General features: G+C 37.8%; 1 protein-coding gene across 8 annotated transcripts in view; it reads left to right on the top strand.

The window, feature by feature from the left end:
• The first annotated feature begins 970 nt into the window (after window positions 1-970).
• The window catches only part of DGKB (diacylglycerol kinase beta), a 748,227-nt gene continuing 733,239 nt past the window's right edge, over window positions 971-15,958 (top strand). For 4 of the 8 annotated variants that reach the window (XM_037836819.1, XM_037836816.1, XM_037836818.1 and 1 more), the window contains exon 1: window positions 1,262-1,576. The gene's annotated coding sequence lies outside the window, so the exon portion shown is untranslated. Of the gene's footprint in view, window positions 1,044-1,261; window positions 1,600-15,958 lie in introns of those variants that run through there. The other 4 variants (XM_037836817.1, XM_037836815.1, XM_037836813.1 and 1 more) reach the window with 3 other exon arrangements.

The raw sequence follows: 15,958 nt of genomic DNA, 5'->3' as shown, positions 1-15,958 counted from the left end.
TTTGAGAACCTCTTTAACTTTGATGGTTTGTTCAAAAATCTCTTTATGTGTGAATATATTGGATGAAAATGAGGGCAGAGAATGAGTCAACCAACCAATAAGGAAAGAGAGCAAGAGAGAGAGAATCCATAGACAACAGTAACCAGTAAGTTTCACCTGAATTTGTAACTGACAGAGATATTAATGCATTGAAATTACAGTGGATTTCAATTACGGGGGAAACACTGAGAGTGACCGAGGAATGTGTACATCAAGATGCCCTGCATTTAAGCTGGTAAGCACACTCCCTAATAACTATCTGCTTTTCCACACATTCTATAGAATAGACATGATTACTGACTTGCTTACATTTTTTATTACAAAATGCACTATTTTATAGACATATATTTATATTATAGATTAAACCTACACACAGTTTCCCTCCTAATATTCAGCTGCACTTTCCTTTTCCTTCCTACTTTACCATCCTCCCTCCTCCAGTCATCTAGATCCTAGGTTACCAGGTTGGAGTGTAGCAATAGCGTTCAGCTGCTGTAATTGCTAGAAATGGGTCAGGCAGGTGTTTGCTAACAATGACCCATCAAGGACTATAATTAGTAGAAGGGAGAGGGGAGGAAAGGTTTCAGGTTGCCTGTTGAGGGGAAAGTGTATCCTGAATGGTAGTAATCGTAACGGTTCAAGTGTAATGTCTCATACCTACACATTCTCCTCCCCTGTCTTATAACTGAACCGTCAGTTAAATAGCTGTAGAGCACTCTCTCCCTTTCTCATTTTGTCCCTGAGCTCCAATAGCAATAGTAGCAACAGCAGCTGTAGAAGCGGCAGCTAGAGCTAGGCAGGGCTTTTGCTTGCAGCCGCACAGATTGCCTCCCCCTCGCCCGCGCGCCCGCGCAGGCGCGCGCGCGCGCACACACACACACACACACACACACGCACACACACGCGCACACACACACACACACACACACTTCTAATATCAACGCATCTTGATACAAATCAAGGACTAAGAGAAATGAGAGAAGAGCGTTAGTTATGGACAAAAGGTAATTCATCTCTGACAAATTCAGTTTCATTGTGATGCTTACTGGTATCGAAAACAAAATAATCATTTATGATACCTAGCTTGAGTGGGAGACTGGAGGTGGCCGCTATGAAGGGGCGGGGGTGAAGTGGGAGGAGTAAGAGATGGAGAAGGAGGGGTATGCCTTAAAATGACTTTCAGGCTGTGGAAACCCACATCTTTCAGCCTCCGCTGTTATTCAGTTGCAAATTATCAGGGACTGGTTGACTGAGGGCAGCCTGTGTTGTTGACTGGAAGTAGATTTCCATCTTTCAGACACTATTTAGAATGGGCCGTGTGTTCTGGAAGGGGGTGGAGGCCGGGAGGAGGAGATGCTGTGAGCAGAGTTCTTGAAGCTCCACTCCTCTGGGGAAGCGGAGCTGTGAGGAACCTCTACTGAGCGGAGAGCTTGTGAATTGGAAAGGCGCCTGATAGCAGGCTAGTCCCAGTGCTCTCCGGAAAAGCAGTTGCTCTCGCTTCAGAGATGCTCCCAGCCTTCGCCTGCATCACACTGCAGTAAGTTGAACTCGACGAGAACGGTAATTTGAGTGACTTCTGGGTATGTGGTACGGGGGAAGGGAAGCTGAGAAAAAAAAAAAAAAATGGTGAGGAAAGTTAGAAAAACAGCTTTGAGGAGTTAATCTTTGAATTCTCCATGAGATGTTAAATTGGTTTGTCTCCCTGAATCCTGCCCTAATTATGCTATAGTCGGGCTGCTCTCAGTTATTTGTAGATGGATACCTCTTGTTAGTTAAGCATGAAGAAAGTGCTGTGTCCATTGTGATTTTTATCAAACAAAACGGGTCAACTGTTCTAGATTTAATTACACATGTGTTCTCCTGAAAGTTACTGGTGAGACGGCAGCTTATTTTCTAATTGTCTTTTCAAAATAAAATTCATAAAGAGGCTGGCTTAGAAATTCAAATGCCTCAGTTAACTGTTACACGTTTCATTACAGACTTATTCCTAATCTGTTAAACAAACAAGCATAGAAACAAACAAAAAAGTATTTGATTTACCTTATTAAATTAAAACAAAATGTGAAGTAGTTCCCTAGATAACTGCTAGGCAACAGTCTAGTCCACACTGATGATATGATAAACATTCAAATACTCTTTAGTGGGTGGGACTTGGAGGGTTCCCACAGTTTCTTACTACTGTAATATTTCCTCCACTTGCCAAACATTCTTTTCCTTGTAATTTCAAAGTAATGGCTTTTACAAAGATGACTTTATACACAGAAACCAAGCAGCATTGTGTTTACTGGCAGAAAATGAAGGCTTAAAAACTTAAAAAAGAAATTTCAACTGGTTGCTCAAATTGCAGATAACCGATTCCTTAAAAGGAGGTAAAAACAGGTCAGCAAGGGCCAGTCCATTGTAAAGCAAATAGGTCTAAATAAATGGGAATGCAGGCAGAATACTGAAGGGCTTTTCTGGAAGAGAAACCAGAAAAAATCAATGTAAACTCTTGGGATAGCTAACCAGGTCTACTTTTACACTGACCAGATTTTTGTAATGAGGAAAAAAAAAAGGGAAAATAAAAGCAATCCCTCAAACAGAAAGGATATAGGTAATATAAAATGTTAGTCTTAATTGCAAGATCATTGAGAAATTTCTGATACTATATTTTTCTCCAAGGAAGATTAATGTCAAAGCAGTGGTTACCTAAAACAGAATCCAGGATTTTAAACTGGACACTCTCATAACCTGCTATAAATTATTCAGATTAAGGTTGTATCAACACTTTTGAAATAACTACTGTGAAATGTAATTCTGAAATCCTCTACCAATAAAGAGGAAGAAACTAACGATCACTCTTCACCAATGATTTCTCTTCGAAATTGTATTACTATTTTTTCTAATTCACCTAATCCACATTTTTATTAAAAGTAAAACATGGCCAGAATGTAATTTGAATTAATTTGTGTAATTTGCCTTTGATCTCAGAGATCTCCAGACATAGAAGCTTAATTAATATATTTGACATTGTCAGAGTACTCAAGTTGTTATAGGCATTCTGCACACACAGAATTTCTCCATGCCTAAACTCTACATATGACTTCGTGAATCACTGAATAAAATATATAATCCAGGGGATATATTTGTTATGATAGTGCATGCATGAGATGGTTAAAAATTTTAGACAGTTATAAAGAAGAAAAGGGAACATCTATATGAAGACTAAAAGACTATGGCTGGAGTGAATTCGCATGCAGTGTCCAGAGACTCTAAAATAGAGCATTACTTGAACCTTGGATATTTCATAAAGAGAAGGGAAAACATACTGACTGCACTGATGAGGAGATAGCAAAATTCTTTAAAGATAGGAACTTAGGTAGGTTAGGTTGAGTTGTGGGACACCTGTTCTTCATACTTTGGTTGTCCTACAGGAAACAAACCTCACATCATGCCTAGTAATATGATTGTCAAAACCATTTTTTAAATAAAACAATTATTTTAAGGCTTAAGCCATTGGAAGCTATGGTGGGACAGTGTCTGAACTGGGCAAGTGTCCAGTGACTCATGCTTTTCCTTGCACACTATTGAAAGAAGGATGAATTGTAGCCAGACAAGCCAGACCAAGAGATAGCTGCTTATTTCCCTAATTCTGCCCACTAACAGTGACTCTGATATAGTAGATAGGCTTGAAATGACATTTTAAGACTATCTTTTCTTGGATGCTTCTTCTCTTGACTGGTGTCAGGAGCAGAACTGTACTTATACATGCATGGTACTATAGTAGTGTCCTTTAAAGTATATCACCTGTAGCCTGGGAGCATCTGCCCAGAGCAAGCTACAGGCAAAATTGTGAACAAGTCTCTTCCTGTTGCCCTTCTCCCAGTCTTTGGTATTTTGTCTTTCTTGTAAAACATCAACACAAAATTTGACCTCAAGTAAGGTCCCCATTCACTTGTTTCCCGCTAGGTATTGAGTGTGAAGCAGATTCGACTCTTCAATAACTCCAGTGATTATTTGCATATATAATGTGCTTATCACACAGTGAATGAGTAGTTGCTAGTTTGTGAGTATCCTAATGGCAGGCACTGGGTGATACACTTTGAAAATGTCTTCTCATTTAGGGTATAACAGCTACAGGAGGGAAATGGGTATTATATTCCATTTAGAAGGAGCTCAATCCCACAGGAATAAGCAAATTGCCTAACTAATTCTTAATCACTTGACTACTTTGTATTATTAAAATGCTATTCTACTGCAGATCATGTGGAATGAGCTTATTGTTTTGTGGTTGGAGTGGATGGGAAGTGCTTGAGAAATCTTATCAGTTAGGAGAGAACTCCCTACTCTGATAACACCTAAGATTTTGTCTACCTGAAGAACCTAAAATGGCCCCATATCCAAACTTGGCCTACTCGCCTTCCAACTTCATAATTCTTCTCCAACTCCACAAACAGGGATTGAAACCGGGAATGTCTTTGCCAGGAAGGAAAATGATGAAATTAATATGGGAGGAGAGAAAATGGAAGATCCAAACAAGAAGAGGGGTAAAAGGAAAATTAAGGGGATTGTTTGGTGGGAGGTTGACATAAGAAATCCAGATTCTGTGTTCTGAGGGACTCCAAACAAAATAAAAAACAAAAAACAAAACAAAAAAAAACTCTTTAGGATGTGTTTAGGGTGGAGATTTTTAAAGACAAAGATGAAGCACAGACTCAAAGCATCTCTTTAAATAGTAGTAAGTTGTTATTACAAAAAAATAGATTAAACTTGTCTTCAGATATACTCATAAATATATATATATTTAAGAGGAAAAATGATATTTCGAATGAAAGCATGGGAAGAAAAACGAGATGATGTCTGAAAAGGTAAAACAGTTTCTGGAAATATCACTGGTTCTTGTACAATCATTTTCTGAAAATTTGCCAGGAAGCTAAAGGCCATCTTTAATTGGTGAGGATAAAAACAAAATGGTTCATTTAGGTAAAATTTGAACCGTCATGGATGCTAACATGATTACTGTCACTTGTCTTCTTATTCACAGAAGACAAAAACTAACAAGGAATAAAATGAATATGTTATGGGCATAGAGCCAAACAATATTTTAGGATTGGTCTTTCTCAGCATGCTAAATTTAAAGAGCTGAAATTCTTTTTTAAGTATTATCTGAGTCAACAATTTGAAATGAAGGATTTGCCTTTTAACAGGATTGTATTGCAAATTTGAAACACAATATTCTTGACTCAGTTACTTTTGATTGGCAATATACCAATCACTACAGATTGAAGGATCATAAAAGCTGTTACCTCCAAAATTAGAGAATATATGGATAAGCTCCGTAAACAAAGAAGATGATAACTGAGATGTTTGTACAGTGACGGAGCTTTGAAATTCCAGTCACATTGCCAGACCTAGTTCTTTCTGTTGTCATTTGTGACACTGTGGGTTGGGTCTGAGTTACATTAGGGGTTGATTGTTAAGTGAGATGCTAAAATAAAAATTAAAAAAGTGACTCTCTTGCCTATTGGCTGTCTTGAAGTTTAAAAGTTATAGTAGGAACTCTCACTGAGTACTTACTGTGTGCCAGGAGCTGTTATAAGTATTTTGCTTATGTTAGTGCACTTAATCTTTAGAATACCTTTATGGGATAATCCTATAATTATCTTCATCTGCATTCTACAAAAGAGGGAATTTAGGCTTAGTGGAATTAAGTTACTCTTCCACACTTACAGACTGGTAGGAATAGAAACTGGAGTTTGAACCTAGAGAGTCTGTTCCAGAGCCCAAGCTTTTAACTAAAAGGCTCTAAGTTTACTGTTAACTAGCACTGGCTTATTATAATCCTCTACAGTTCATGTTATTTCACACCTCCTTTGTCCCTGTTTGCACCTGCCTCTCTATCTGTAATTCTTTTTTTTAACCTAACCTCCAAACCCATCTGCCCTCACTCCAGCCTAAAGTTTTTCGTTTGATTATGCATCTTTATCCCTCATCAAGTTCTTTCAGGGATCTTATTTGGATCTTACTACTGGCCTTATTGTCCTTTCCTTCTGTCTGGTTTCTCTGAAACTTGTGCTTGCTTTTATATTGAATATTCATCTCAGAAGATTGAAATCATCTGTTTCCTACACTGAGGACAGAGATTAAGTCTTATTTATCTTCAGACCTTTAGTGCTTAGCATAGCATCTAATGTGATATTGGAGCTCAATAAACATTTGTTTTAATAAACAAGTTCAAGGTTCAAATTCAATTCCCTGAAGGGATAAGTAGCCCTGCTTCCGTAGTATTTGGCCTTCATCCCTTCATCAGAGAATGGTCTTTCAAATGTAAATTACAAGGACTGAGCCAGAGAGTGTGTTTTAATAAGTAGAAGTCATGATTAGAACAAAATTTCTCAACACATTATAACTATGCTCTGCAGTATTACATTTTTATCATATGGGGAACTATAGTTTGGAATATGATGTATGCCATATTTATTTCCAGATAACAGAATTAAAATTTGTAATGATACCTAATTTCTACAGTTACGTTATTGACTCATCTTCAGGGAAACACAAAAAAAGCTAATTTTAGAAAAATAGTTAACCAAAGATTTTCTTGGTTAGAGTGAAGTTGTGAAATGGTGCTCTTTAATTGTTTCTTGAACTCTTAATTCCTTCAGGGAAAAAATACTCAGAAGATTCTGATTCTGTCATAGCTGACAAATAATTGAGTCATCTCTGTGAGCAGACATTTAATACTACAAAACTGCTACAGGAAAATGAAGTAATGAATGTTGGTGGGACAATAAGTCCTCAATACCCCCTCCTCCAAAGTAGTATTTTCAGTTTAGGTGATAATTTGGATTCTACTTATTAAGGATTTCATAAATTTATTTCATTAGTACTTACATATTGCAACACAAACCAGATATCACAAATGGCTTTCCAAATGTCATGTATTTTTGAAGTACCATCTTGGTTCAGATCATTCTATTTTATTCTTTTTCTAATTGTTTTGGTTTCCTGGGCTGCTTAAAGCAGATAACATGAAGTGAGTTGGCTTAAACAATGGGAATTTAGTTTGAAATGGAGAAAACGTCCAAATGAAGTTGTCTTCAGGGTGATGCTTTCTTCCTGAAGCCTGGCTGCCGGCGATCCTTGGCTCCTCTGCCACATGGCCAGGCACATGGCCTCTCTCAGGAAATGGCATCCAGCTTCCTGCTTCTGTGGCTTTCTCTCTCTTTTTCTGAATTTCATTCTCTTTTAAATGACTTCAGTAATAGGATTAAGACCCACCCAGAATGAGGTGGGCCACACCTTAACTATAATAGCTTCTTCAAAGGTCCTACTCACAATGGGTTTATACCCACAGGAATGGATTAACATTAAGGGCATGTTTTTCTGGGGTAAGTAAAGTTCCAAACCCCCACACTAATCCATGTGAGTCAGCTGTTAAATAAGCAGTTACAACCAAGGGGAAGGGCAGGTGGGATAAGTATGGTAGCTCCATCAATGAAATAATCTCAGGATGAGTTTGCCCCAGTAAGGTAATGGGTCTACCTTTATAATACATTTTTCCCCCCTTTAAAGAATCCAAGGTTACATCATGTTTTGATTATTCTTGATAAGATAGAGTTGTGGATGAGAGTATGGAGAAATAGATTCAATATTTATATATGTTTATTTGAATTTCATCATTCCCATTTTAGGCACTATGTTATAGAGATTAAGAACTTCATCTCTGCATTCAAACTCTCTGGGTTTAAATCCTTACTAAATGGCTGACCTTGAGCAAGTAACAAATTTTATGCTTTAGCTTTCTTCTCATGAAACAGGGATAATGAAAATTGAATGCACATAATAAACACTCAAAAATATTAGCAATTTATTATGTCTCATTTTCTAGGAATGTTCTTGCAGTAAAGAGCAGAGGATCAATAGCAAAGAAAATGTTCTAAATAAAATCTCAGTCTAAAAAGCAGTCCTTATTTTAGTTTTATATTCATAAAAACATTTAATGAGACTCATGAAACCTGTTAAGTATATTATGAACATGCTCTTTATTGAATCTTTTTTACTTATTATTTTGCTTGAAAGGTTTTCATTGAATTACAAAAAAATGAAGTAACTATTTAAAGACAAATTAGATAGCACTTATGAACCACCCAGGAGAGTGATTGGCACAAGAAATTTAAATTTCCTTTCTCTTACCTAAAACTATGATAAGAGGTCTTAGTTGAGCCCTTTCAGTTTTACTCCTCTGGCATTCTTAAAACACATTCATATGTATCGTTAACTTGCCAAAATACATACCATTAACACATACATATACTATATACATATCTAATATATAAAATGATACTCTGTTTTACTCTCTATGGCTTCTCTGAGATCTGCACCTTAGCATACCAAGATCTCTTGTGTGAGGAAACCCATTACTACCTGGATTGACTCTTTAAATTATATGAACTGGAAAGGTGGAAGAAAGAAAAGCACTCCGGTAAAGCATTTATGGGATCCATGGCCTGAAAACAGGACTTCAAGCAGAAAAGATGAGTTTGTAGTTTATTCAGCAACTTATTTTGCTGAGACAGAGAATGTAAGGGAGTGTTTCTTCTTGGGCTTCTGACCAGGGAATCACTTTGCTGATTTCTTAATGAAAAGAAATAAGGACGGGGGAGTTCTCTCTTGCCGTGCCATTCCCAGGGTGTATTTTGAAGATTATAGGAAACACTCAGCAACTTCTGGAAAATTTAAGGTTCATAAAAATAGAGCTGCCTATTAAAACTATCACTTTAAGAAACAGAACCACTAACACCATGACCCTCTTTTCTATTTCATCTTTCAATCATTGACGGGCTGCTCTGTGCCAGGCACTGAGCCAGGCTTGGGGGAAGGATGAGAAACAGACAAGTTCCTACACTACTAAAGGTTATACTTCAGTGAAAGAGAGGGACAGAAGCAAACACCTAAACAAGGAGACAAGCACATGATTTATTGTGGTCTTCAAAAGTGTTATGAAAGAATCAAAGAGGCAAGATCAAGAAAACAGAAGACCCTATTTACAGGAGAGTCACTTGGGAATGAGCTGGTTTCCAGACTCACGAGGAACCCCCATCCCCCATTATATTTTCTACCATTTGACCATAGCAGAATTTTTTCTCACCTGTTTCATTTTAGAACAGGTTTCTGGTGTTGACAACAAGTACAAGATGATTACAAAGCTAAAGTAATCCTTAAGAGCAAGAAGGATGAACTCATGGTGAATCAGAATTTTAGAATTATTGAGCAAAACATTTTCATTCAGTCAAAAACATGACGCCCACATTGCTTTTCCCTTTACCTTTATATTGTAGGATTATTCAGCTTGTGGCAGCTTTTAAAGATTAGAAAAATGCAAGTACTTAATGTTGCTTAGTAACTTCTCTTGCCTGTCATTTTGGGCTGCACATAAACAACTTGTAACTTCCCTGCACTTGTCCTAAATTACTAGAATCGAGCAAGAGCACACAAGCTGATGAGTCACTTTGTCACAGTGTTGCTCTTAATAAGAGTTCTGATTACGCGGATGGGTGCTGTAATGTTATATAAAGTTGTGTGCCACCACGTATGTCAGAATTTTCTACTTGGTCGATAGGGGTTCCTTTCCTGTCTAACCTTGAAGACATCATAGCATAAAAGCCATACAGGGGAGGACTGTTGTTTTGGTTCCCTGGTTTTGAATTTTCTCTATCCAAACTCCACTAGACAACATATTCTGAAAGTGAAGTGGTAAGATTTTTTTTAGCTTCATGTGGAAATTGGAGCTATTAATGCTCCCATCATCCAAACTACATGCTTGGTGGTACATTAGGTGCTTAAATAACATATATTGTTTATGGGAGGGCTTTCAAAAACAAAACAAAACAAAACAATATCTTGAGTGTGGCTATCATAATATTGCTATTGTTTATAATTGGACAATATCCTTGAATTATTGAAATTGATAATTTGTAAGAAAAAGAGAAGAATAAGAGTTTGTTAGATTTGATTTATACAGCAATTGTACGGCAGTGCTATATTGATAGAAATTTCCTCTCCACTAAGAAGCATCAAAGCTACACTGAAGGGATTAGCACCTGTAATTTACCATCAGGGAGCATCTTAGACAAAGGATAATGTGCCATACCCTCTAGTTCTCTAACATCTATTCTGTTGATACTGAGTTAAAATCTAAACCATGTTAAGCGGTAAGGAAAAACTGTTTGAGGAATGCTAATAGGTATGTTAAAAGAGGACAAGAAAGAGATAACTTTCCTTATTTAAATTTAGACAAAGTTAAATAGTTGTCTTTTTAACTCGGGACTTTTTATCGTCCTTCAGATGTAAATGTGAGTTGGAATCTCGTGGAGTGGGATTTATTACAAACTTCTCTGACTTTATTTAACCACATATGTTTCCTTTTGGGTATGTCTATTAAGATCTCTTTGAAAATCCCAGAACACAGTTTAGAAAGTACTGGTCTTTGGGCATTTAATTATTTCCTAAGACATTTTTGATCACATACTGTGTGGTTTGAATGTATTAAGTACCCCACAAAAGCCATGTTCTTTAATGCAATCTTGTGGGGGAAGACTTATTAGTCTTTTGATTAGGGTGGGACATTTGATTAGGTTTTTCTATGGAGATGTGAACCACCCAACTGTAGGTGAGACCTTCTGATTAGCTTACTTCCTTGGCGGTGTGGTCCCACCCATTCAGGGTGGGTCTTAATTAGTTCACTGGAGTCCTTAAGAAACCTCAAAGCCGACACAGACCCTGACACTTGGAGATGAAGACAGAAAGACTTATGAAGCCCAGAGTTTGCCCTGGAGAAGCTAAGAGAGGACCCCCAGACACTTAGAGAGAAATGCCCTGGGAGAACAAGCAAGGATGCACAGAGGCTGAGAGAGAGAAGCTAAGAGAGACAGAAGCCCAGAAACATTTAGGAGAAAGCTGCTTTGAAACACAACCCAGGATCAAAGGACTAGCAGACACCAGCCATGTGCCTTCCCAACTGACAGAGTGTTCCGGACGCCATTGGCCTTCCTTCAGTGAAGGTATCCTCTTGTTGATGACTTAGTTTAGACACTTTTATGGCCTTAGAACTTAGGTTGTTTTAACCTAATAAATCCTCATTATAAAAGCCAATCCATTTCTGGCATTTTTGTGTAATGACAGCATTAGCAAACCAGAACACCTGCCTTATATCAGACTTTCTAGTAGGTGCTAGAAAGAAAACTACAAATAGAACCTGGTCCTTACATTAAAGAACTCCTAACTGTAAGGTTGGAGGAAGGCAGATAAAAGCAGGAATTATAATACCATGGACTATGTACAGCAATGAAGGTAAGCACCTGTTGCTATAGGAAATGAAAGGAGTAAAGAGATTAAGGAATTCTTCACAGATAGGATTTTCATTGGATCTTGAGTGAAAAGTTGGAATCTGTTCAATAAAGGACAATAAAGGCCCTTAAAATACTGTGTCTAGAGATCATTATTATTTTACTCTCATGCAAAAATCAGTAGTCCTTGCATTCATTCAAGCATTGCCTGAAAAGTTGGATATATGAATAAAAGATCAGAGCAAAAAAACTGGGAAAGAGTCATATAAATTTGGTGATATAGGTGGTATGTAAAGCCTTGGGGTAGAAGGAGAATCCTTGGCAACAATGTAAAGTGAAAAAGAAGATAATTTTAGCAACAGATCTTGATGACCCTAATATTTTTAGAGTATATCAGACTAGACAAAATTACAAATGATGAAAATGAATTTTCATAGTGGAAGGGATAACAACAGAAATCTGTGGCATCCCAAAGGCCAGGAAACACTGCTGGGTATTGCTAAAAGGTTAATTGTATGAGGACTAAAAAATATCGCCTTGATTTGAACACAGTAAGATTGTTGGTGATCTTAGCTAAAGTTGTTTTGCTGGAGTGATGGGGGTGAAACCCAGATGCGAACGTCTTAAGGAGAGAGTATGAGCTCAGGAAATGGAGTCCTAGTGACTTATTAAAAAAAATTTGTCCATCAAGGTTTGAAGAAAGATACAGCTGTTTTTGGTGAATAGTAGGTTTGAGAAGTTTTGCTTTTTAAGAAGGGAATTTCTTGAGCGAGTTAATATCTTTCAGAAATTAAAGTGATTAAAAACATAGAAGAGAGAAGGGATGTTTGGCAATAACTTAGAATATGGCATTGAATAGGATCCAAGATACATGGGATGTGAATTGACTTTGATCAAAAGGAATATCCTTTATAAAGAAAGAGAGAGTGAAGGGGGAAAAAGAGTAAGCTGAATAGGTGTTTAGGTTTTGAAGTAAGAAACTGAGGATATTTCAAGTATTTTAAATTTTCTTTGTGGAGTTGTAAGAAGGCAGAGAAAATTTGAATAGTCCTTGGGCATACACAGTAGAGGAGGTTATTGACCAGAGACCTATCCATGGATCTGGGAAATATTGGATGCCATGTGAGTAGGCAGTCATGAATTTACAATGATAATAATTTACTTGAATGTGTGATTATCCCCAGCTGCTTGAGATCCAGCACAAGAAATATAGAGTTTCTTCAAGATGTATTGATTTTTTTTGCTTTGTCCTTTATAATACCATCATTTCTCTCTCAATATCATCTATCATTTTCTTTAATACTCTTCAGATTCAGAAATTTGAATAACAATTTTCCTTTTATCACTGTTTCTAGTCCTCATTCTGATTGGCTTTGGTATGTATGTGGGAAATGCCTTGTCCACTTTGCCTGCATTGATATTATACTCCATTCTTCTTCTTCTTCTTTTTTTTAAAATTTTTATTGGGATTGTTCAGATACCGTACTATTATCCAAAGATCCAAAGTGTATAATCAGTTGCCCCTGGTACCCTCATACAGCTGTGCATCCATCACCACACTTAATTTTTGTTCAATTTTTAGAAACTTTTCATTACTCCAGACAAGAAATAAAGTGAAAGATGTAGAAAGAAAAAAAAACGAAAAACAGAAACTTGAATCCTCCCATATCCCTAACCAACCCCCCTCAATTGTTGACTCGTAGTGTTGGTATAGTACATTTGTTACTATTTATGAAAGAATGTTGAAATACTACTAACTGTAGTATATATTTTGCAATAGGTATACATTTCTTCCCTATGTGCCCCTCTATTATTAAACTTATCGTTGTATTGTCATACATTTGTTCTGGTTCATGGAAGAGTTTTCTAATATTTGTACAGTTAATCATGGACATTGCCCACCATAGGATTCAGTTTTATACATTCCCATCTTTTGACCTCCAACTTTCCTTCTGGTGACATATATGACTCTGAGCTTCCCCTTTCCACCTCATTCACACACCATTCGGCACTGTTAGTTATTCTCACATCTTGCTAGCGACACCTCTGTTCATTTCCAAACATTTAAGTTCATCCTAGTTGAACATTCTGCTCATACTAAGCAACCGCTCCCCATTCTTAAGCCTCTTCCTGTATTTTGGTACCTTATATTTCATGTCTATGAGTTTACATATTATAATTAGTTCTTATCAGTGAAACCCTGCAGTATTTGTCCTTATGTGTCTGGCTTATTTCACTCAGGTTTTGTCATTAACCCATTTTTTTTTTTTTAAGATGGTTTTGTTCACTCACCATACATTCCATTGTAAGTAAACAACTGATGGCTCTCTGTATGGTCACACATTTATGTGTTCACCACCCTCACCACTATCTATATAAGGGCATCTACATTTCTTCCACAAGGCAGGAGGGAGAGTTAAAGAAGGTAGAGAGGCAAAAGAAAGAGGAAAAAAAAATGACAGCTGGGAAGCAGCAAAAGGAAAAATAACCTTAAATCAAAGTAGAATAAAGAATCAGACAATACCACCAATGTCAAGTGTCTAACATGCCTCCCCTATCCCCACCTCTTATCTGCATTTACCTTGGTGTATCGCCTTTGTTACATTAAAGGAAGCATAATACAATCGTTCTGTTAGTTACAGTTTCTAGTTTATGTTGATTGCATTCCTCCCCCAATGCCTCCCCATTTTTAACACCTTGAGATGTTGACATTTGCTTGTTCTCCCTCATAAAAGAACATATTTGTACATTTTATCACAATTGTTGAACACCAGATTTCACCAAGTTACACAGTCCCATTCTTTATCTTTCCTCCTTTCTTCTGGTGTCTCACATGCTCCCAACCTTCCTCTCTCAACCGTATTCATAGTTATCTTTGTTCAGTGTACTTAATTGCTGTGCTACAATCTCCCAAAATTGTGTTCCAAACCACGCACTCCTATCTTCTCCTATCACTCTGTAGTGCTCCCTTTAGTATTTCCTGTAGGGCGGGTGTCTTGTTCAAAAAGTCTCTCATTGTCTGTTTGTCAGAAAGTATTTCAAGCTCTCCTTCATATTTGAAGGACAGCTTTGCTGGATATAGGATCCTTGGTTGGCAGTTTTTCTTTCAGTATCTTAAATATATCACACCACTTCCTTCTTGCCTCCATGGTTTCTGCAGAGAGATCCGCACATAGTCTTATTAAGCTTCCTTTGTATGTGATGGATTGCTTCTCTCTTGCTGCTTTCAGGATTCTCTCTTTGTCTCTAACATTTGATAATCTGATTATTAAATGTCTTGGCATAGGCCTATTCATATCTATTCTGTTTGGAGTACGCTGCGCTTCTTGGATCTGTAATTTTTTGTCTTTCATAAGAGATGGGAAATTTTCATTGATTATTTCCTCTATTATTGCCTCTGTCCCTTTTCCCTTCTCTTTTCCTTCTGGGACACTAACGATACTTACATTCTTGTACTTTGTTTCATCTTTAAGTTCCAGGAGACGTTGCTCATATTTTTTCATTCTTTTCTCCATCTGTTCCTTTGCGTTTAGGCTTTCAGGTGTTTTGTTCTCCAGTTCTTGAGTGTTTTCTTCTGCCTCTTGAGATCTGCTGTTGTATGTTTCCATTGTGTCTTTCATCTCTTGTGTTGTGCCTTTCATTTCCATAGATTCTACTAGTTGTTTTTTTGAACTTTCGATTTCTGCCTTATGTATGCCCAGTATTATTGCTGACAGGGCAACGCAGGAATGAGACACGGACACAAAGCTAAGAGTTAAGGGAGCAGGGGGCCCACTGCCTCTAGGGCGAGTGGACGCCAATGCATTTTTGCTCCAGCTATTTATTAGAGCAGATTACGTGCATATGCTAAAGATCCTCGGGCTCGGGAGAGCCCACCAGATACCTACGTTTACATCAGATGCATTTACATCAGGTGCATACATCTTGTTTACATCAGGAACGTCATAGTCACAAGTTACATCAGGTGTATATCATAGTCACAAGACACATACATCAGGTGTATATCGTTATCATAGTCACAAGGCTTACATCTTTACAGGGCGGGCCTGCATGGCATTCTATGCAGGCCTGCGGCTCAGCGTTCTAAGCCACCACCCTAGATATGCCTCAGGCAGCATGGAAAACTCAAGTTTCCCACACAGTATTTTCTTTATAGCCTCTAACTCTTTTGCGAAATAGTCTCCCAACTTTTTGAATCGATTTAGCATTAGTTGTTTAAATTCCTGTATCTCAGTTGAAGTGTACGTTTGTTCCTTTGACTGGGCCATAGCTTCATTTTTCTTAGTGTAAGTTGTAGTTTTCTGTTGTCTAGGCATCTGACCTTCTAGGCCACCCCAATCAGGTTTTCCTAGACGAGAACAGACTCAGGTCACAGAAGGAGGAAATATTTAGTATCTGGTTTCCCTGACAGTTTTTCTTAGAGGATTGATACACCTGTGCTTTCCTGCCTGGCAGGTGCACCTGTCAGCCTGTCACCGCCTGTGTAAGAGGGTGTGGCCTGTGGCTCTCCTCCCCCAGGCTTTGGGGTCTGGTACCAGAAAGGCGGGTAGTAGAGCTGGGCCCCTCACTTTCCTGTTGGGAAGCTATGCCCC

The sequence above is a fragment of the Choloepus didactylus genome, chromosome 5 (genome assembly GCF_015220235.1).
Source record: "Choloepus didactylus isolate mChoDid1 chromosome 5, mChoDid1.pri, whole genome shotgun sequence".
NCBI lineage: Eukaryota > Metazoa > Chordata > Mammalia > Pilosa > Megalonychidae > Choloepus > Choloepus didactylus.
This window is presented reverse-complemented; position numbering and strand designations above follow the sequence as displayed.